The sequence below is a fragment of the Triturus cristatus genome, chromosome 5_2 (assembly GCF_964204655.1).
Source record: "Triturus cristatus chromosome 5_2, aTriCri1.1, whole genome shotgun sequence".
Taxonomy (NCBI): Eukaryota; Metazoa; Chordata; class Amphibia; order Caudata; family Salamandridae; genus Triturus; species Triturus cristatus.
Window position 1 is genome coordinate 275,461,020 of NC_140588.1, and position 23,203 is coordinate 275,484,222.

General features: G+C 46.5%; 1 protein-coding gene and 1 long non-coding RNA gene across 2 annotated transcripts in view; both read left to right on the forward strand.

Moving 5' to 3' along the window:
- DCDC2 (doublecortin domain containing 2) overlaps positions 1-23,203 on the forward strand; it is a 568,433-nt gene that overhangs the window by 4,994 nt on the left and 540,236 nt on the right. The window lies entirely within an intron of this gene.
- Positions 70-9,524, forward strand: LOC146822874 (uncharacterized). Its single transcript, XR_014962091.1, has 3 exons — positions 70-284; positions 6,303-6,557; positions 9,085-9,524. It is a non-coding gene; the product is annotated as an uncharacterized LOC146822874 (long non-coding RNA).

Consider the following 23,203-nt stretch of genomic DNA (forward strand, 5'->3'; position numbering starts at 1 on the left):
TTAAAGAGGACACGGCTACCATCCACGTGGTTGGTCACGTGGGGAAGGAGGAGGCCTCTTATCCGGAAGAGGAAGATCGAAAGGCGAACGAGGAGCAGGGGACGCCAGTGAGACGAGGGAGCAGCAGAAAGGCGATATCAACGGGAGACGTATGCTCGACGTGGAGCAGCAAAGAAGACGGGGAAAGGACAAGCATCACACCGACGAAGGAAGACGACGTCCAACCATTTCCGGGTAACGCCGAAGAGTCCTGCCACGGCCTCGGAGGGTCGTGGCTCACACAGGTGCGTGGGCGCTTACGTGTATACTGGAAGAAAAGGGGGGGAGTCGGGAAAAATAGGGAGGGCAGCGGGGCAGCGCGTTGAGCAGAGGCATGATCTCAACCTGAAGGCATCTTCCTCACTGTTTGCTCCCATCACGATTCACTCTCCCCCCCCTTTTTTTTTTGCTGTCTTTGTTGTTTTTTTGTGATTTGGGCTCCACAACATTCTCATGTCACAATACTGGACACGTTTATTTTGCATCGGTGGTCCCACACACCCTTCCCCATAAGGATATCAATACAAAGTGGCACAAACACTTACCTGAGCCTTTCTTCTCTCTGAGGGGACTGCTGGCCAGGAAGACATCATCCCAGGAAAGCTTCGTGAAAGACCCTCAAAGAAGAAGAAGAGATATTAGAAGAAGGACAACTTCACCTTGAACTTTTATCTCTTTGTTGGTCTGTGCCCATATATATATATATGTCTGAATAAACAAGACATATCATTCCAGCATAGACTGTATAAGTCGTTTTTCGGTCTCGAAAAACGCCCACACTCAAAAGCCCACACTTTATTACAATTTTTTTTCAGCTCTTGCTTTGGGCTTTTCATTGTGAGGCAAAGCTCATCTGCTCAAACAGAAGAGCCGCCCCAGTCTACCTATTTGCAGGTGTGGAATGAGATTCGCTTATGCCAGGGAACAACGTGTTGTACGGAAATGTCAATTTCTAGATTTAACTTTTTGTTCTTCAAGCAGCCCATCCCCTGGAATAGTGAGATTGTAGTTTTCTGATGTCTGGGAGCCAAGTAAAGTTTCTGTGCTGAACTTTGTCACAAACACCTTCACTTCTGTCTTTGTGGGTCCGTCACTGACAACTCTTGTGAAGACTCCCTTCATCACAAGAGAATATTCTCAGTATGAAGAAGCACAGCAGGTGGTTTGTAGCTTAGATTGGGGTAACAGATCTTTGACCATTTGGATGCAGAGATGATAGAGTGCCCCCTTATCCTATAGTGGTTACTACTTCAACTGGTTGATTCATCCCAATACTTGGGTTGTGTTTACTTCTGCTACACATCTGCGAAATTACATTGACTTCTTCACCTTCCGATTCTTCTATGAGGGGTTGTTGATAGGCTTTTTCTGGATTGCTGCACTTTCAAATAGCCTCTTAGGGGCATATTTATGACTGGGATTGCGTTTCTCTAGCTCCATGCAATATGGTGCATGCACGACGCAATCCCAAAATGCGATTTATGAAACCACGCAAAGCTGCCTTCTGTGGCTCTGAGTGGCTTTATAAATCCAAAGTAACGCGACACAGTGCAAATTGCTGCATTACACTACTCTGCCCTGGAAAGGCGTTCCATGGGCGCTGCATGGGTGTTCCCAAGCCACTCCCATGGATGTTGACACATTCCCAGATTTACCAAAAGTGGTATACCTGGGAGTGCACCAAAAAGATATGCCTTCTCAGGGGAGGCGTACTGAGGAGAAATATCTTTATTTCTCCTCGTTACTTCCTCTTTCTATGTGTGCTGCTTTTTGTAGCACACATAGAAAGGGGAAAATGCCTCAGAGGATTGTTTTTGTGCAGGAAGGTGCCCCTCCCTGCACAAAAACAATCCTGCATGCAACGCAGGTACCCTTGCACCAAGGTGGAAGGGTGCCTGCGTTGTCGCTGGGCAGCCAAAACAGCGCTAGCACAGGGGCAAAGGCAGGAATGCTCCAAATTCTTTTCAATATGGCGCATTCCTACCCTTTCCCGGTCACGCAGCATAGCGCAGCGCAGCAAGGTGACTTTCTTATAAATATGCCCCTTAGTGTGTGTCTCATCATTTTTGCTTCAAATGATTGTTCTAAAGTACCACACCTTTCGAAAATCGTTGGACTTTGATTGCAGATGGAGCACTTGGCATTTTCCTTCTCAGTCCAATAGAGAGCGAGAGGGGTTCCATCTTTCACACATTTTTTCTTCAGAATACACTTGACTGCACAGTCACTGCCTTTCACTGTGACCTTTGGCTCTCCTTCTGACTTGACGTCTGGGAAGGCCTCTTTCATATGTGCTGCTCAGGTGTTAGAAATCTCCCAATCTGTAGGATGCTGTTGAGTAGCATGTGTGGCTTCCTCCAAATTTCCTGCCGCAATTTAGAGGAGGTGCAAACATGTATGTTTCAGGTTTCTCCCCCTTTCATCCACGTCTGTTGCTTTCCCAAGGGCGGGAAGGGGGGGGTCTGATGCAAACTAAGACCACACACTAAGGAAAGTACACATGCATTATTAAAAATGTATTCTTTTTATTTTTGTAGATTAGTTTGTACAACTGTTAATGACAAATACATTATAATGGATCCTTGTTCAGAACATTAAAAAATTATTTATGATCCATAAGATTAAGCTATGTGCAGCTCCCTAAGATATTCTGTCCTCATACCTTTTCTGCCAATTCCAAAAAGATGCCTCCATTCAAGGGCTTCATGAAGCAGCATCTAGTGGTGTAAATTAGGTATGGTGACCTAGTCTTTCAGTGAGATCCACTATTTCCCAAAAGTAGGAGTGTTAGACTTGGCCTCCTTAGCGTGGTTTCCTCTGTTTGATCTACATCTTGTATTTTTGATGGTATGCTGGATTTCGTTTTCGCTGCCTTAGATGATTTGGGCATTTGCCACTGCTGACCAGTGTCAAAGTGAAAGTGCTCCCTGTCTAAATTGCAATAATGATTGGTAATCCATGATTGGCATATTTGATTTATTGATAAGTCCCTAGTAAAGTGCACTGAGTGTGCCAGGGCCTGTAAATCAAATGCTACTAGTGGGCCTGCAGCACTGATTGTGCCACCCACATGAGTAGCCCTGTAAATGTGCCTCAGACATACCACTGTAGTGTCTGCACGCGTAGTTTTTAACTGCCATGTTGAGCTGGCAAGGGCACCAACTTGCCAGGCCCTAACCTTCAATTTTCTTACATGTAAGGCACCCCACAGGTAGGCCCAAGGTATCCCCATGGGCAGGGTGCAGTGTATGTAGAAGGTAGGAAATGTACTGGTGTGTTTTACATGCCCTGATAGTGAAATACTGCCAATTTGAAAGGATATCTGTCCCATAGGCTAACATGGTAATTGCTTTGTAACATCTTACAAGTATTACTTTCCATTGGGACAAGATAGAGAAATGGAGTTTAGGCTCTCTGAACTCATAATTTAAGAACGCATCTTTTTAGGGAGATTGATTTTAAATAGTGTGTTAGGAAAAGGCCACTTTTAGAAAGTAGGCATTTTTCTTATTTAACCATTCTGTGTGCCTCTGCTGTTTTTTGTATTGACTGTCTGGTTTTGGAGTGACAGGGGCTGGGGATGTACATTCACTGTAGACAGCCACAAGGGGGTTTGAGGTGGGTCTTGCCTTTCCTGGGTGACTCATAGTTGAGCTGAATAGACCCTGGATGCATTTGTAGTGGTGGGAGAAGTTTTAACTAGCACCTGAATAGGCAGTGTCTCCTCTGCACAATGCTGTCTCCAACTCCTGTAGTGAAGCTGGGCCATAGAGGGCAGAACTGGTTTGGACTGGTCTTAGAGACCATTAGAAAAAAGAGAAAATGGAGTATAAGTATTGAACCTTAACCCCCAGAGAATGAGATCACTTCTTGACTCAAGAAGAACCTCTGCCAAGGAGGAGAACTGCCCCTTTGCTGTGTGTGCTTTGCTGGGTTGGCCTGCAGTTGCTGCTTCTGCCCAGGAGAGGACAAAGCCTGGAATGTTGCTGTGAACCAGCTTGAAGAATAATCTGCAAGGGCTTGTGTGTGCTTGCCTTCTTTTCTGAAGCCTGAAGGACACATAGACTTCACCTGCAACCCACTGACCAGCACATGGATTCCTCTGTGGACTGCTGTATTTAAAAGGGTGCCAATTCCAGTTTCTGGGCCCTGGGAATTGGGTGGTTGGTGCTGAAAAGCAAGTAAAACAACTCAGATGCCGTCAGCACCGCTGCCAGTGCTGCAGAAACCTGCATCGAGGCAAGGGGGCACTGCTTGTGGAGTGTACGATGCACTGCCCCGCCTGCACTGCAGCTCCGTTACCATTTGAAGCCTCCTGATGCCTGCAGCTATCGGCCTACCCAACGCCAGCACTTGCATCAATGCTGTCACTGCCAGCACCATCATCCTGTTATCGCAGAGCTGATAATCAACGAGGGTGACTTCACGAACTCTTCGAATTTGCATTGTCTTACCAGAACTGACGCTTCACCGCCGCCGCCGCCTAACTTCCCCTGTCCTGGACTCGACGCATCACCTCCTCACAGACTTGACGTCTTGCATCCCTTGTGACAACCAGAGAACCGGCCTCGACCTCTGCACCGACGCCTCATCTCCACAAAGATGTGCATCGCCCATAGACTTCGTTTCCAAGATACTGTTGTTTGAGGGTCCGTGTGACTCTGTGCCTGACGCCGCCCACCTCGCTGTCGGTGCCGTACTTTGAATTTATGCCTGTCACGACGTCGTAATAGCCGCAGGTGGATCTATTTGTTTCTGAAAGTGTTATTTTTGAGATAACTGTTCAAAAAGTCTCATTTTAATACATGTATGTGGGATTTTTGTTATTTTGATCTTGGTTGGTTTAGACAAAGATTGTTTATTTTTCGAAACTGGTGTGGTGTTTTCACTGTGTTACTCTGTGCTTGGAGTGCAAATACTTTACACATTGCCTTTGGGATAATCCTGTCTACTCGTGCCAAGCTGCCAAGGGAGTGAGCAGGGTTATCTAATGTGTGTAACTCCCTTTCTCTGACTTGAAGCAGGGGTCCCTACTTGGACAAAGGTGCATACCTCTGCCAATTAGAGACCCCCATTTCTAACAAGGAGCTGTAGCACTTAGCCCACTGCAGACTTTTTCTGTCAAGGATTATGCACTTGGAATGGATGCTGTGGCTCTTGAAGTTGTGATCAGAGGCAAAGATGGGTCTGGAGAGGGTTCTAGGGTTTTTCAAATGATGAAAGCACAGAGCCATACCCAGTATGGTCTTTGGTCATCTGTAGTTTCTCATCCCTCAGTCTGCCTCCCAGACTTTCATTTCTGATCCCTGTCCATTAACTCCATTCTCTATTGTGCATGGTCTTCTGTATCCCCATCCTTCAGCTACAGTCCATATTCCTACCCTGCCATCATGCTAATTTATCCACTTTTTCACAGCACCGTCTCTCTCGCCATGCACAATCTGGTTCACTATCATATTTATCTGACAGTGGGTAACTACTCTTTTTTCCAATTGTGCAGAGTCCCACATATTTTACTTTCCTTGGCATTTTCCATTCATAATCATGATATTTTACAATAATGCTAACACCCGATAGTGAGTCTTTTTTTTAATTCTGAATTCTTGAATCTATCACTGTATACTCACAGAGGCAAAGTCCGCCATTTTGTTTTATAACAATGGCAAACAACGCAATTATTGAGAGGTTAAAATGTTAATATTTTACATATTTGCTTGAACATTTCAACAATGGGATTGTGTTCTGTGCCGGTGAAGCGGCATCAGAAAGACAGCCTTTGTGTTCCAAGCCAGTGAAAGCCAAACAGGAAGTGTTACTCATGGAGAGGACGGAGGTAAAGCTAACAGTTGTAGCCTGGGTGAGGCAAACACATTCAAGAATGATAATAACAGAGTAACAGCGTTCCACTGTGAACTTTGTTTTACTGTAAATGGGACTTTAAGAGAGATGCCGTAAAGGAACAACTCGAAGATCACGGCCTATCTCTCCAGTCCAGGATCTTGCATTAAAGAACTCTAAAATGTTTGTCAATGATGAGAATGAGAAATAGCAAATGTCAGAGACACGTGCTCAAAATGAAGTACGAGGTGAGAAAGAGTGAGTTAACTATAGGGATAAAGAAGATTTGTAATTGGTCCAAAGAATAAAGTACATTTAAAAATGCAATGCTTAGGTCTGAAAGTCACGCCTATTGACAAATCGACGAATGGTGATTGCATTTCTTGATGTTCAGGCCCCCACCAATTCAAACTCTGTTTTGACAGCACATCCGTCTGGAAATGTGTTCCTCTGCTGAACAACAAATGCATTTGTTTTAACGCCTTTCATACAAATGAGGCAACAAACACCGTAAATGGGTTGATGGTTTGGTGGTCGAACACAAAAAACACCTCGCAGAAGACCAGCAGAATAACTCACAGCAGCTGACTGAAGTACTCAATGAGAGGAGGCGGCAGTCCCAAACCTCCAGGAACCTCAGAGGCTTTCCTCCTGCCACACAAGTTTACCGCTGCAGCCAGGTAATTAAAAAAATAAAAAATGTTTAGTATGTGCATGGGTGTATGTGTGTGTGATTGTGTGAATGTTTGTGTATTAGTGCGTGCGTGCTGTGAATAGGCGTGTGCATGTGCTTGTGAGTAGGAGGTTTGTGCGTGCTTGTGAAGGTATGGATGTGAGTGAGTGTGCAGGTATATGGGTCAGTGTGAGTATGTATGTGTGTCTATGAGGTCTGCCCGCTCCCCCGCCTGTTCAAATTACTGGCTGCCATTGGCTCACCATGCCACCTTAGACAAGAACCAGCCATATCCAAATCAGCCTTGGTTCGGCTCAATGAAGAGCCGTCTAGCCAACATTTTCAGGCCAGACCCCCTCCTAAAAGGCAGTCCAAGACCACTTTCAGCCTATTCGGGCTACTTAAAAGATTTAAAAGCATTGCTGCAAGAATTTATTTCAGACAGAGGAAATATTGTCTCATTTGCCTGCTCTCCATTCTCTAACCTGAAACCCATTTCAGAAGAGTGATTTGTTAAGTTACTTTTGTAGATCCATGAACATTTCTTTGATTCATGGCCTAACCTCCCTAGTTCTAACTGGCACATGCATCAAGCTATTTTGTGATCGCAAACGTTGCGAATCGCAAAAAAAGGCCGTTTGTGATCGCAAAATAGCCCTTCGCAATGCACCAACTCAAAATTGCAAAATTCCAAGAAATTCGCAAAAATAAGCAATCGCAAAATTGCGAGACTTTAAATAGCGAATCCTTATTTGCGAATAACAAATAAGGAAATGCAAAGCTATGCACAAAAAATCGCAAATAGCGATTTCCATCAAAATCGCTATTTAACGCTCGCAATTTACCGAATTTTACAGGCAGGTGGTAAACAGGTGAAAACACTCTCATCAGGTGCAGCACATCAGCAAATATTTACACAGGCCCAGGAGGACTCAGAATGTTTCACTATGGCAGCGCTCTACAGCATGGCGAGGAGGATGAGCCTGTGGAGAGGTGTGGTGCAGCGGCCAGGGCAGCTGATGTCGGCGCACAGGGCCTACGGTTCAATCCCCGGCTCCGGTGACAGATCAGCTCAGCACCATATGACTCTGGGCAATAGCTCACTTAATTTCCAAGATGGCCCCCAGCGCCTTGAGACCCGTAAGGGTGAGTAGTTTGCGCTTCACAAATACCGGATTTCGAGCAGCAGCACAGAGAATAAGGCGATTACAGGAGCGCATTTTTAGAGTGTGCATCACATTGTTGGGGCAGACTGAAGAGGAGATCTATGACAAGTACAGGCTAAATGCTGCCATGATCCTTGATCTGATTGCAGAATTGGATCCCCTACCGCAGCGCCAGACTCACAGAATACATGCCATTCCCACACATGTGCAGGTCTTATGTTCCCTGCACAGTGGCCGCTCCTCAAGGGAGTGCTGCGGGGTGGTAGGGCAGGGTGGGGGGTAGTAAACTCTGGCATATGGCCGAACTGTGTTAAGTAAAAAAATAAATAAATAAATTTACATTGTGCGCCCTGCAACACGAACTCTTCGATTCAGCGCGCACAATGTAAATTGTTTTATTTATTTACTTAACGCCGTTCGGCCATATGCTGGAGTTTACTACCCCCCACCCTGCCCCTACCCGCCCCTCCCCACCACCCTGCAGCACTCCCCCGAGGAGCCGCCACTTTCCCTGCACCTACTAGCGCCTGGCAGCTTCCAGGGTGTAGTAGCTGTATCTGGAGGTGTGTCACAAAGTTCCCTGTCACGTTTCTTCAATGCATTCCTGCAGGCCATGTTGACAAGGATACACCACCACATTAGCTTCCCTGCAGCCCCACAAGATTTGCTTAACACTAAACTAGACTTCTATCAGGTAGCCCAGTTTCCCCATGTAATAGGTTGCATAGATGGAACTCATGTTGCCATTTGTCCACCATCAGTGAATGAGTACATCTTTAGGAACTGCAAATCATATCATTCACTGAATATCCAAGTAGTCTGCAATGCAAAAAATATCATCACTGACACAATAGCCTAGCAGCACACATGACTCGTACATATTTAGACACAGTGGCATACACACTCGGCCCCTTGGGGGTGAGTTTAGAGAAGGACAACTGCTTGGTAAACATAAGTTAAATTCGCTCTGAAACCATGACCTAATGAAAATGCATTTCAGTTACTAACCGTTTGTTTACTACCCTGTAGGTGATAGCGCATATGCCGTGCACAACTCCATCCTGACACCATACCTCAACCCAATTACCCCAAGTGAGCAGCATTATAATGCAGTGTTGTGTTGTTGCTCAGGCGGTTGTTGGATTTCATGTAGCTATCTAGGCGCACTAATAATTGGCAATGCCTTTTTCTTTGTGACACCTGGTCCTCCTGCATCACCCTACATAGCTCCTGCACGGCCTCATTGGACCGCCCATTGCCTTCCACCACTGCTGTAGTCAGCTCTTTTACACAGTCCGTCATTTCTGCCATGCTGTTCGCCATTTTGCTAAGTTGTGCCTGAACTGATCTCATGTGTTTTGCCTGCAGGTGCTGCACCCTCAGCATCTGGCTCTCCAGCCCACCCCAGACATTTGGACTTTCGTCTTCCTATGATAACATCAGTGCCCTTGACCTGCTCCTCCGGGTCTGGTTTGTGCTGCGCCGGACCTATGACTGGGGTCTTGTTGTGGCTGTACCTCCAGGCTGGGTTGTCTGGGGATCTAGTTCACTCTCCTCCTCAAGTTCCATGGGCTGAAGTGGTGGGACTGGGGACCTGCGTCTAGTGGATGTAGGGTCTGTACTTTGTTGGGCCACAGGTGTTTCCACATCTGCCTCAGCCGGAGTCTCCTGTGTGTCTCCGCCTTCACTTTCCTCTGACTCCTCTGCTGCTGCATCTGTGATGTTAAACCATGCACTTTTTAGTAATTCTCAGGAGAATGTAATGTCACATTCAGCATCTTTTTAGTCTCATTAAATTACTATCTGACACACAGTGTTCTCGTGTTGTATTTGCTTACCAACTTGCCTTCCCTGCCTGTTACTCCCATAATGCATTTGGGTGTTGCAATGATAACGTGGACTGGAGTTTGATTCTGAACACTAGAGCTGAACTGACGTGATGTTTCTAAATTATTAATCAGTTCTTAATGGACATTTGCATGCATCTTACCTTGTGAAGTACTGGCCACTGCTGAGGTGTCCAACTGTGTCACTCCCACTACAACTTCAGGCTGGAGTGTGGACTCGACTAGGGCCTCCAGGGGTGTATTCCCAGGCAGTGTTTCAGGTCCCCCTCAAGTCTTCTTTGCCTCCTTAAGCCGGTCTGCAATCCTCTCCTTGGCACGGCTGCACAGGTCATACCAACTTTTTTTCAGTTCGTCAGTTTTGCGGTGGGTGACCCCCACTGCGTTTACTTTTGATTGTATCCTGAGCCAGATTTTTCTCTTCTTTGACTCCAGGACCTGGAGTGATAGTTTGCTAAAAACCCTATTGTGGCTCCTCACAACCTCCTCAATGAGGATTTCTATTTCCTTTTCACAAAATTTAAATTTTTATTTTCTTGTAGCTGCTTTCTTCCCTGGTGCTCCTGATTCAATTGTTTTGGCACAGGACTGTATTTGCAAGCCCAAAATTGCTTTCTTCTGCTGTGCTCCTGCACTCAGCCTCCTCCTCTGACTCTCTCAGTGCACTGGAATCAGCATGGGATGCATTACTTCCTGATTGTGATGTCATCACCCTGCACCAAAAGCGATTTGCAGTTTGCGATTTCGCTATTAGCGATTTCGCAATTTGCGATATCGCTAATAGCGATTTCTTTTTTAGCGATTCGGTAATATGCAATCGCTATTTGCGATTACGAATTTTACCAATTTGCTAATTATTTCCCAAAATTTTCCTGCATTGGATTTTGCTATTTCTTAATAGTGATTTGTTAAAAATCGCTATTAAGGAATTGCAAATTCAGACTTTGATGCATGTGCACCTTTATTTCTAAACTATATCCCCAGGCTCTCATTGAAAGCCTCTTCAGTTAACTTTTGGTCATTCTGTGAGAGTTTTTTTTTTTGAGTGCTACTGTGATGTAAATGTAAATGTCCAGTATTTGTAAAGCACGAACAATTACCCGAGGGCGTCAAGGCGCTGGGGGCCGTTGGTAAGATTAAGCGAGCTATTGCCCAGAGTCACATGGTGCTGGGCTTATCTGCCGCTGGCGATCGAACCGTGAGTCCCCGGGTTCTGGAGTCAGCAGTCCTGGCCGCTGTGCCACACCTCCTTCCTGTTCACTATGCCTTTTTAATTGCTGATGTTAATAATAGTATGACGCTGTGTCGTCTCTGACATATAAAGCCTTATTTTTATGCTTGGCTATAGTAAGCAACAATTCTCAAATAGCTTCTTCACATTACAATTTTTGAATCATTTTGAAAGTCGACTGTGCTCTCATTCCCAGGTTTCATCTACACCTGCATTTCTCTTTTTATTTCAGTTTCATCCATGTGATCTTCATAAAACCGTTTTGTCTATAAAGCTTTAAATGCATTTATGAACCTGTGAGTGCAGGTGTGGTGTTCTTGTCACCAAACTCTATTATTAACAGAGTTATAATCCATTTTCTGTAAATAAACTTGCTCAGACTTAAGGTGCGTGAGAGCATGTTTTCTTCTTTCATTTTGCGGGAATGAGCTGTCAGGATTAGGAGGACATGTAGACAGAGAGTTTGCTGCAGGATAAGAAGAGGGTGGAAAGTTTGCAAGATGGGGAGTTGGACACTGCATGTTCATAACAACTATACCGCATACTTAGTTTCACAATAGACCTTTACTTCCTCGTTATTGTGAGCACTTCCAGGGTAAGAGCATTAGAGGCAGCATTTAAGTCCATGTAAACACAAGTTAGGTGCCTGACAATGTATTGTGTTGTTGCTGAGGTTTTCCTGCTTTCGCTATAGTTTGCACCTGCATTTGTACCCACACACACCTTTTTTGGTTTCCTCTGTTCTCAGTTTCCAATGGTTAGGGCGCCCGGTACCTCAGTCCTTTGGACTCTTGTGGGCTTATTTACAAGCACCTTGCACCACCAGTGCGACACTTTTTTTGACGCACCAGCTGCTCAGTGTGCTGCCCCATATTTCCAAGGCCACACAAAGCCACTCTGCGTGGCTTTTCATGGCCATGTAAATACGGCCCATTTTCCCACTTCACTTTGCATGAAAAATGAGTGCCATGGGTGTGGCTGTGGGTGTTCCCACGCAACACCCATGGATTCTGCCGCATTCCTAGATTTACAGCATTTCATAAACCTGGTAGTGTGTCAGAATCCTACATCTCCCCAGGGGAGGCGTAAGGAGGTGCAACAAGGAGAAATACTTTTATTTCTCCTCGTTTTTTACTCTTTCCATGTGTGCTGCATTCTGCAATCATTGATGGTTTTTTCCTCTTTCTATGTGTGCTGCATGGCGTTTTCCTCTTTCTATGTGTGCTGCATGGCGTTTTCCTCTTTCTATGTGTGCTGCATGGTGTTTTCCTCTTTCTATGTGTGCTGCATGGCGTTTTCCTCTTTCTGCAGCACACAAAGAAAGAGGAAAACACCATCAATGACTGTTTTTGTGCAGGAAATTGTCCCTTCCTGCACAGAAACAATCATACCCGCAACACAGGCACCCTTGCGCCTTGGTACAAGGCTGCCTGTGTTGGCCCATGGCAGCCAATTGTGCGCCAGCACAAGGGAAAGAACAGGGATGTGTCATATTGTTGTAAATATGATGCATGCCTGTGCTTTTAAAATGATGCAGCTCTGCGCAGCAAAATGGCTTGTGGCACCGCGCCATTTTGTTGTAAGTTAGACCCTTGTTGTTCTGACCTCTGTTATTCTTCAGTGGTTACCTGTCATTTGCTCTGGCATCCAGGGGTGTCTGCTTGATATCCTGAGTCTGGCCAGTACCCATCGCTGCACCATCTTCCAGAGAAATGGGTAAGCCTTCCCTTCTCTACTTCACAGCTGTATTGGTCTTTTTTCCTATTGTGACCATCCTGAGAAAAGGGGTTGCTTGCAGCATTGAGACGATTCCAATACTGGTTTTCTCCTGCCCCTGTCTCTGCTCCCTTTTCTCTGTTGTCCCCAATATCTCTCTGTTGGGGTTTTGGTCAACAACGGTGCATGGCAGAGGGGTTACAGGACAGCAAATGATTGTCAACAGGTCTGCCTTCTTGTAACCTGACAGTTTGCCAGGCCTAACATGGACCTGTCTGAGAATCCTTCACACACTATGGCACAAGCCATCTATAAAATCCAAAAGGATCTAGAAAACTCTTGCCAAGATAGGGAATTTCTGTTAACTTCCATTAACCAGATAGTGGTACCAATTTTTACGTATAGCCCTCCGATGACTTCAGGCATCACCCCAGCAGCTATAGTAGAGCTGCAGAATATGGTCTATTCACCAGTGTGACAGAAAATCATGTTCTATTCAATTCCTTACCACTAAGTGCCAAAAATGAATTTTGGAGGTTACCCGCTAATGTACCAAGGATTTTTAGTTCAATGCCAATTCTATTTTCAAGCCCTGTCCACATTTTTTGCAACTAATTCAGGCAATGTAGCTTTTTGTACTTTGGTATCTGATGAAAAATGCCTTGCCCCCCCCCCCATTAATTTGGAATCAGAATATTTGTTTAAACCATTGGGATTAACCCAGGTTTGCATCCATTTTAGAAAACAACACACCAATCAGGAGGCGTATTTGGGCTTAATTTACCTTAAGAGACGGTCACACAGACCTTCTACTTACATCAGTTATTTTCAACAATTGGCGTCAGAAGCTGGTGGTTGGGCGAAGCAGCAGCAGTCACATTCTGTCATGGACCTTAAAGACAAAGGAGGATATTTACAACATAATTTCGGAGCACGGTGTTAGTCCAAAATTGGTAACGTTACGCTCCAACATTTTTAAAATGCAGGGATGAGCCATATTTACAAAAATAGGGTGCAGCCACCAGCGCAGGCACCCTTGCGCCATGTTGCAAGGGTTCCTGCACTGCAGGGGCGATTGTGTATGTGCATTAAGGGACCCCTTCCTGCATATAAACAATCTTATAAAGGCGATTTGCTCTCTCTATGTGTGTTGCAGATTGTAGCACACATGGAAAGAGCAAAATATGAGGAGAAATTAATAATAATTTCTCCTCATTTGCCTGTCTAAGACCAGGTATTCCCTGGTCCTTGTTTTTGGCACTGCCCCAGACTTGTAAATATGGTGCAGCATCAAAAAGCAATGGGCGTTGCGGCGGAGCGCCCACTGCAACATCCATTGCACTCCCCTTTCACTCCAAGTGAAGCGTGAAAAGGGGCCTTATTTACAAGGCGACATTAAGCCACGTTAAGTGGCTTAACACCGCTTTGTAAATAAAGAGAACGGGGATATCGCCACCAGAACGTCACTTTCAGATTTGGGGCATATTTACAAGAGGATATCGCCACCAGAACGTCACTTTTTGTGACGTTCTGTTGGCGCTATCCCCTTGTAAATATTCCCCAAATTGACATTAACTACCACCTGCACAGCAATTATTCATAATTCTCTGCAAATTAAATCCCAATTAAAAAAAAAGACGATGTGGAGAAAGAAGAGGAATTGAGAGACGATATTGGAAAACGTCATTGACGGAAACAGCTAAAAAGATTATGGAAACCCTGACAATAGTTGAAGGATCTAAGAATTCCTTTACTTAGGAAGAGAAAAAAGGAGTCATAAGACAGGATTATGTCTATTGCGACAAGAAAGGCATTTTGAGCATTTTGTTAAAGCTTATGCTCAGCTTTTAGGAAACACACTGGATGGTTCCTATATAACGGACGTGATATGGACAAAGTAACGGGTTTCGTGGGAGCTGTGTCTAAGAAAACCATTCTTCTGCTCCTGGCTACTCCAGAAGGACATGTGCAACAGATCAAATTCGGTTTAATCCCTTTGCAATTTGTGCAGCCATTGTGGTTCCCAGACAGGTGGTCCTTACACTTGAATGCACCTGTTTTTTGTGAGAAGTTGGCCTGATATATGCTGTCCACTAGTTATAGTAGGCACCTTGTATCAGTCCAAACAACCCCTTATTTGTTATAGGTTAAAGACAACCTTTATTGAAAGCTATCTTAGTGGTAGCTATGGAGAGCAGCCTTCAGGCTAAGTCTTGAAGGAATGTAAAGCAGCTTGTTTTACCTGTCTATAATCTCTTGAGTCACTAAATGAAAGATATCCACACCAGGTATATATATCAAATATATGTATTTATTACTAAACACACCCCCCTAGTCTCTTTATGAGACTAGAGGTCAAAACACATAAGTTACACTTCAATAATCACAGTAAAATAGCACAAATACACGTCAGGCCCTAGGGGTGAGCCAAACCATATACTTTAATAGTGAGATAAGAACCACGACTTAACTAGACACAAGGCCTAGAGCCTGTAGAATCGCTGGGACCCCAAGGAACCACCATAGGTAGTGACACAGGGGATAGAATTTAAAGATTGGGGACACTTAGAAATGAGTCTGGACCAAATCCTTTTGGACTTAGGAAGTTCTAGGGCTAGCACCCATGGGAGCACCGGAGTACTCGAGTTACCTCACCCAGGGAAGCCGGGTGCATAGGTGTCTTTTGGTGTCGGGTCGCGTCGTCGATTTCAATGGGAGCTGGCGAAGAAGTGCTGCTGCCGTGAAGATGCGAAGTGTCTGAAGAGATCCAAGCCTAGATCGAAGATGAGAAGAACCTGAAAGCAGAGGGGACAGAGTCTGGGTCACTAGCCAGTGACCAGGAAGGCGATGGACAGATGCCCATCGATGTCGGGTGATTTCAGGTGAAAGAGGTAAAGCTTGACTCTTCAGCCACGAGGACCAGGGGGTGTCGAGAACAACCAGGAGATGGATTCAAACTGTCCCACAAAGGATGTTGAGGGCTGCAGTGTTGGTGCCCGGATTGGATACAACAAGCCTTGGCAACAGCAACCCACATAGAAACAAGAAAGATGCTTCAGTGCAGACCAGCAAGGACTGTAGGACTCACCACTTGGTAGGGAGTTGGGGCACGTCTGGAGCAATCAGAGAAGCCCAAGAAAATTCAAAGTTACCCCCTCAGGGACCCACCAGTCAACGGACCAGGGATCGCAAAGGGACCTCGAGACAAAACACAAAATGGTGGCTCATGGGTCACTCGGAATGACCAGGCCAACAATCTTTGGTGGATTCAGTGCACAAGGTGGGCGCTACAAGTCAGCCTAAGCACGACTTCAGGAGATGTTGAGAAGTTAATGCACTTGCAGAAATGCATGGTGACCAGGAGTTCCGGTTCCACGCTACTAACAAGGGCTGCGGGTCTCAGCTTTGCTAGGGACTCGGGTCAGCCTCTGAGATGTTGGGAAATCCTCTTCCTGGGCTGAAAATACTTCGGGGTCCGGCGGGAGCTTCGATAATGCAGACTGGCAAAATGCTTTGTTGGTGTCATGCCCCGTGGTCCTGCCCCCATGATATTGCGTGTATATAAGGAGCGTAGACGCTCACGAACACGCTTAGCGTTCTAGCTTTTGGCCCCATTTCCGTCAGTTCCGCTTGTGCCTGACTTCCGTTTACGTACTTCCGGTTCCTACCAGCGTCCTCCGCGTAGGAGGAAGAGTATGGCTCGCTGTTGATTTCAGTCTTCCCCGACCTTGGTGCATGGTCCCGCAGTCCTTTTCGCCCACATTGTGAGCCGGATACATTCTTTTGATCTCCCAGCTCCATCGGGAGATCGTTACTGAAGCTGGTCTCGGTGTTCCGTTCAGAGGCTCCATCCGCCGGGTGTTACACCTTGGTTCCGGCTTTCTACACACAGCCGGGCAGGGCTCTGGCTGTACGCTCTGGATTTATGAGAAAGAGGCGTGTGGCAGTATCCTAGCCTCGTGCTTCTTCCCTATCTATTGCGTTTCTTTATCTTTCCCTAATTCTTTCCTCACCTTGTGTTTCCGTCCTGCAACCAGCTCTGTCCTCGCTGTTTGCGGGGCCCAACCTGTGTGCTCCTCACCTGGCATAGCCGGGGTGCCCCGCATACCTACAAGAGTGCTTCCCGGTCTTCCCTGAGAAGACATTGTCCTGGTATTCCTCTGGGGATACTTGCGTGGACCACTTTGCAGTTTAGGCGCTTCACTTCAGAATCACGGTAACTGTGCTGTGCGCTGCCCCTTTATGTTTATATATATTCTTGCTATGGTAAGGTGACTTTAAGGGGGGTACTTAGTCTTCGTAATTCATTGGCAGATTATTCCACGCACAGTTACAGAACAAACTCCGTTACCTAAGGTGGATTTATATCCTTTGCGCTCACAGTTCTACAGTAGCCTAGTGGGGGGAAGTCGTACACATTAATAGCATGTGGTTTAAAGCTTAGTGGAGACGCCTCTCTAATCTTGTGTTTTTCTGTTGTACAGGACATCAAACATTGACTCTATTACGTTTACCCACTACCCGCATAGAAATAACATAATCATGGTATGTGTGACAAGGGGTTTCACTTAGATACCTGGGTGGTACTACGAATATGAAGGCAAGAAATAACACCATCTTTTTCTACAGCTGCATACAGCCTCAACTATCTCAGACGTGGAGCCTTCAACCCTACTAGAGTTTTTCCCCTGCCTTTCCTTGTTTTGTTTCCCTGTTTTCCCCTGGTGTGCCATCCGTTGCTCTAGAGTCTGATAGAGTCGGAAGGCCATAGGGGAAGGCTGAGGTATTCTCTCCAGGTTCCTGACGCTCCTGCAGAAAACTCTTGGCATTCATAACAGAACGCTAAGCCTACGTGGTGTGTTCTGCCCGAGCGCCATGGACCTGGGCGCAGTCTCACTGACCGACGTTGCCGGTATGATCGGCAACCTGCAGGCTGAGACTCAGGCTTTAGCAAATAGAGTAGACGCGCTCCAGCGACAGCAAGGCGTAGCGGCCGCAGGAGGCAGTTCAGATGTTACAATCCCTGTTATACACGTCACTACACCTCCGTCCATTCCCCTAGCTCCTCCAGAGAGGTTCTCTGGGGATGCCGCTAGGTGTGCGGCGTTCCTTAGCCAATGTCAGCTGCATTTTTCACGTAAGGCTACTTGTTTTCCATCTGACCAGTCCCGGGTTGCCTTTATGATTTCATATCTTAGTGGGTCAGCAGCTGACTGGGCCATTCCTTTGGTAGATAGAGATGACCCTCTGTTACACAGTTATGCAGCCTTCAAACGTGAGTTTCGTAAGTTATTTGATAGACACATGTTCACACATTCAGCTGATACTGAGTTGTTAGCACTGAAACAGGGTAACCACGACTTAGTAGAGTACATTACATCATTCGGCAGATTGGTGGTAGAGTCTAATTGGCTTGATGAGAAGCGTAGCACCCTTTTTTACAGGGGACTACGTGACGATTTGAAGGACGCACTATCCCAAATAGTAGACCTACCCGAGTCCTGTACTGACCTCATTGACTTGGTGTTCAAGATAGAACATCGGTTACAAGAGAGGAAACAGGAGAAGGGAAGATTTGAACCCCGTTATGTGTCCACCAGAGATAAAAAGAACGATTCCCCTAAGGGTATAGAGGAAAGTGAGCCCATGCAAATAGGGGTAGTAAGGGGTCCATTGACGCCCGAGGAAAGGCAAAGAAGACGAACCAATAGACTCCGTCTTTATTGTGGTAAGGCTGGCCATTTCCTGCAGTTCTGTCCGATTAAGCCGACTCAGACATTTAAGTCGGGAAACTAGAGAGCCCGGGGTCCTGTGAGACAAGAATCCCGGGTAGTTCTGGATTTACGGTCTCCTCCTCTGAGTACGACACCACCCCCACCACACATCTGTATGTATCCACGTATCTATCGTTCAAACAACACGGTATTCACGTAGCAGTCATGATAGATTCCGGGGCTTCCGGGAATTACATGGATTCAGATTGGGCAAGAGAGAACCTGATACCTTGCACAAGAAAAGAATCAGCAAACAAAGTCACCACTATAGATGGTAGTCCCCTTGTTTCAGGCCCAGTAACACATCGAACGGTTCTGCTTCACATGAGCATAGACCCCGACCATCACGAAGACATTGAATTCGACTTAATCCAGTCTCCTCAAATTCCAGTGCTCTTGGGCATCCCATGGTTGAAGTTCCACAATCCGATAATAGATTGGGAGAAATCCACTCTGGTGTTTCGTACTGCCACTGGTCCGGATTCCTTGATTGCAGGCGCACAGGTAAACCTTGATTCAGACCAGGATGAACCAGTTCCTGAGTTACCCTCCTGCTATCAGGATTTAAGGACAGTTTTTGATCCCAAAGAAGCCGATGTTCTTCCCCCGCATAGGGTGTATGATTGTCGTATAGACCTTGAGACAGGAGCCAGAATTCCGTGTAGCCGGGTCTATGCTCTGACAGAAAAGGAAAATCTATACCTGAGAGAGTACTTAGACTCCATGCTAGACAAAGGATTCATTCGTCCCTCACGCTCTCCTGCCTCTTCAGCGTTATTTTTCATACCGAAGCGAGAAGGGGGTCTTCAGTGTTGTATAGATTACAGAAGACTTAACCTCGTTACCATTAAGAATCGGTATCCTCTGCCCCTCATCGCCTCCCTCCTTGATAAGAGTGCGTGGAGCCCAGTTTTTCACTAAGCTGGACTTGCATGGCGCATACCACCTAGTGCGTGTCAAGGAGGGAGACGAATGGAAGACAGCCTTTTGCACTAAGTATGGGTTGTTTGAATATCTTGTAATGCCCTTTGGGCTTTGTAATGCTCCTGCAGCGTTCCAGTTTTTCATCAACGAGGTGCTCAGGGACATGCTTGACGAGTTTGTGATCGCCTACATCGACGATCTATTGATCTTCTCGCCTTCCATGGCTGAACATATCCATCATGTACGAAAGGTGTTAGAACGCCTTCGCGACAACCAGCTATATTGTAAGTTAGAGAAGTGTACCTTTCATTCCCAAGAGGTCTCCTTTTTGGGTTTTGTAGTGTCTCCTTGGGGTCTTGCATTGGATCCTGCCAAAGTTAAGGCTGTTCTCTCCTGGCCAGCGCCCTGTGCGGTCAAAGACCTGCAGAGCTTTCTGGGTTTTGCCAATTTCTATAGGCGGTTTATACGGAACTTTTCGGAATTGGCAAATCCCCTCACCGCTCTATTGAAGAAGGGAGTTCTTTATGTATGGTCTAGGGAGGCTGATGATTCCTTTCAACAGCTGAAACGAGCTTTCACGCGAGCTCCTGTCTTACGCCATCCGGATCCCGCCTTGCCTTTCGTGGTGGAGTTGGACGCCTCTCAAGTAGCGGTGGGAGGTGTATTGAGTCAAGTGGATCCTATCGTAGGTCAATGTCACCCAGTGGCCTATTTTTCTCATAAGTTCACCCCCGCCGAATATAACTATGAGGTGGGAGACAAAGAGCTTCTTGCTGTAAAAAAGGCCTTTGAAGAATGGAGTCTATATCTATTGGGTGCTCGTTATCCTGCTGTAGTTTACACTGACCATCGTAATCTCCAATATTTGAAATCAGCCAAAGCCTTGTCGATGCGACAATTACGCTGGTCACAATTCTTCTGTGAGTATGACTTCACCATACAATACAGGCCTGGACGACGGAATGGCAAGGCTGATGCCTTATCTCGACTGGGTTTCATACAACCGGACGAACCATCTGAGTCGCCTAACATAATCTCTAGAGAATCCATCATAGGAGGGGTGCTCTCCGAGGAGGGGTTCCAGAATCTGATCAGACAGGGCCAATCCGCAGTAGAAATGCGGAATCTGGTGGGCTCTCATGAAACAACTGTCAAAGAGGGATATGTTTGCGTTCAAGGTGGAGTGGTGTTGCCTACCCGAGAATTGCAAGAACAGGTTCTGAAGTGGTACCATTCACATCCCATGGCAGGCCATCCGGGGATCAAGAAGACCGCCAAGGCAATTTGTGAGCGCTTTTGGTGGCCTAAAATGCTGGAAGACATAGAAACGTACGTGAAAACCTGCCATGTGTGCGCTCAAACCAAGGTATCCCGTCAAAACCCGGTGGGCCTGCTTCTACCACTGGCTACCCCACCTGGTCCCTGGCATACGGTGTCGCTTGATTTTATAGTAGAGTTGTCGGTCACTGCGAAAAAGAACAATACGTTGTTGGTAGTTGTTGATCTTTTCACTAAGTCCGCTCACTTCGTCCCTTTGGGTAGGTTACCTACTGCAGCTGAATTGGCTTTGGTGTTCTTACATCAAGTAGTCCGTCTCCATGGTTTCCCTTCTGTCTTGATTTCGGATAGGGGGACCCAATTTGTGTCTCGGTTTTGGAGGAATTTATGTTCTTTGCTCCAGATAGACGTTAGGTTGTCTTCTAGTCATCATCCTCAGTCAGATGGACAGACTGAGAGGGTCAACCAATGTTTTGAGCAGTACATCAGAAATCAAGTCCTACATTCCCCTTCCGATTGGGATGAGTGGGTGTGGGTAGCGGAAATAGCATACAACAACAGCCCACATTCCTCTATCTCTCACACACCCTTCTTTTGCTCTTCTGGCTTTCACCCCAAGCTGTTGCCATCCGGGGTTTCCCCTGACAGCCCTACTCCGGCAGCAACTGCTCTGGCTCTGAAACTGCGGGATATACACAGGGAGACCGTGGAGAACTTAGACATGGCCAAGTGAAATATAAGGAGGGGCGGACCTGCACAGGAGTTTAGAACCTATCTATATTCCAGGGGATAAGGTGTGGCTTTCCACCAAACACATGACGCTAAGTGGTCCTCGCAAGTTCAACCCTAAGTTCATTGGTCCCTACAAGGTATTGAAAGTGATCAACCCGGTGGCCCTCAAACTGGAACTGCCTGCCTCCTTCAAGATCCACCCTGTTTTCCATGTCTCCTTGATAAAACCTGTTGTGCCGGGTACCAAGATTCCCCGAAAACCCACACCTGTTACTGTTCAAGATACCGAGGAATACGAGGTTGAGGCCATTATGGACTCCCGTAAAGTTGGGAAATCTCTCCAGTACCTTCTTCATTGGAAAGGGTATGGGGTGGAAGAACGCACTTGGGAACCAGCTTGTAATGTGCACACTCCCCGTTTGGTTCGCCTTTTCCACCAGAGACATCCGGGTAAACCCAAACGGTTGGAGGACCGTTGTGGGGGGAGTGTGCTGTCATGCCCCGTGGTCCTGCCCCCATGATATTGCGTGTATATAAGGAGCGTAGACGCTCACGAACGTGCTTAGCGTTCTAGCTTTTGGCCCCATTTCCGTCAGTTCCGCTTGTGCCTGACTTCCGTTTACGTACTTCCGGTTCCTACCAGCGTCCTCCGCGTAGGAGGAAGAGTATGGCTCGCTGTTGATTTCAGTCTTCCCTACCTTGGTACATGGTTCCGCAGTCCTTTTCGCCCACATTGTGAGCCGGATACATTCTTTTGATGTCCCAGCTCCATCGGGAGATCGTTACTGAAGCTGGTCTCGGTGTTCCGTTCAGAGGCTCCATCCGCCGGGTGTTACACCTTGGTTCCGGCTTTCTACACACAGCCGGGCAGGGCTCTGGCTGTACGCTCTGGATTCATGAGAAAGAGGTGTGTGGCAGTATCCTAGCCTCGTGCTTCTTCCCTATCTATTGCGTTTCTTTATCTTTCCCTAATTCTTTCCTCACCTTGTGTTTCCGTCCCGCAACCAGCTCTGTCCTCGCTGTTTGCGGGGCCCAACCTGTGTGCTCCCCACCTGGCATAGCCGGGGTGCCCCACATACCTACAAGAGTGCTTCCCGGTCTTCCCTGAGAAGACATTGTCCTGGTATTCCTCTGGGGATACTTGCGTGGACCACTTTGCAGTTTAGGCGCTTCACTTCAGAATCACGGTAACAGCGCTGTGCGCTGCCCCTTTTTGTTTATATGTATTCTTGCTATGGTATGGTGACTTTAAGGGGGGTACTTAGTCTTCGTAATTCATTGGCAGATTATTCCACGCACAGTTACAGAACAAACTCCGTTACCTAAGGTGGATTTATATCCTTTGCGCTCACAGTTCTACAGTAGCCTAGTGGGGGGAAGTCGTACACATTAATTGCATGTGGTTTAAAGCTTAGTGGAGACGCCTCTCTAATCTTGTGTTTTTCTGTTGTACAGGACATCAAACATTGACTCTATTACGTTTACCCACTACCCGCATAGAAATAACATAATCATGGTATGTGTGACAAGGGGTTTAACTTAGATACCTGGGTGGTACTACGAATATGAAGGCAAGAAATAACTCCATCTTTTTCTACAGCTGCATACAGCCTCAACTATCTCAGACGTGGAGCCCTTAACCCTACTAGAGTTTTTCCCCTGCCTTTCCTTGTTTTGTTTCCCTGTTTTCCCCTGGTGTGCCATCCGTTGCTCTAGAGTCTGATAGAGTCGAAAGGCCATAGGGGAAGGCTGAGGTATTCTCTCCAGGTTCCTGATGCTCCTGCGGAAAACTCTTGGCAATCATAACAGTTGGTGCCTGCCAAGCAGGGGAGTCACTCCTTGACCCCAAGGGAGATTTCTTCAGTCCTCTGGTCTTTAGCAGAGCGTCGAAGGTCCAGGATTTGGCTTCAGAGTTTCATCCACTGTAATCTAAAGTTCTGGTTACAGAGGTTCCTTACTTAGACCTAAGGAAGGGGTTGGACTAGCTC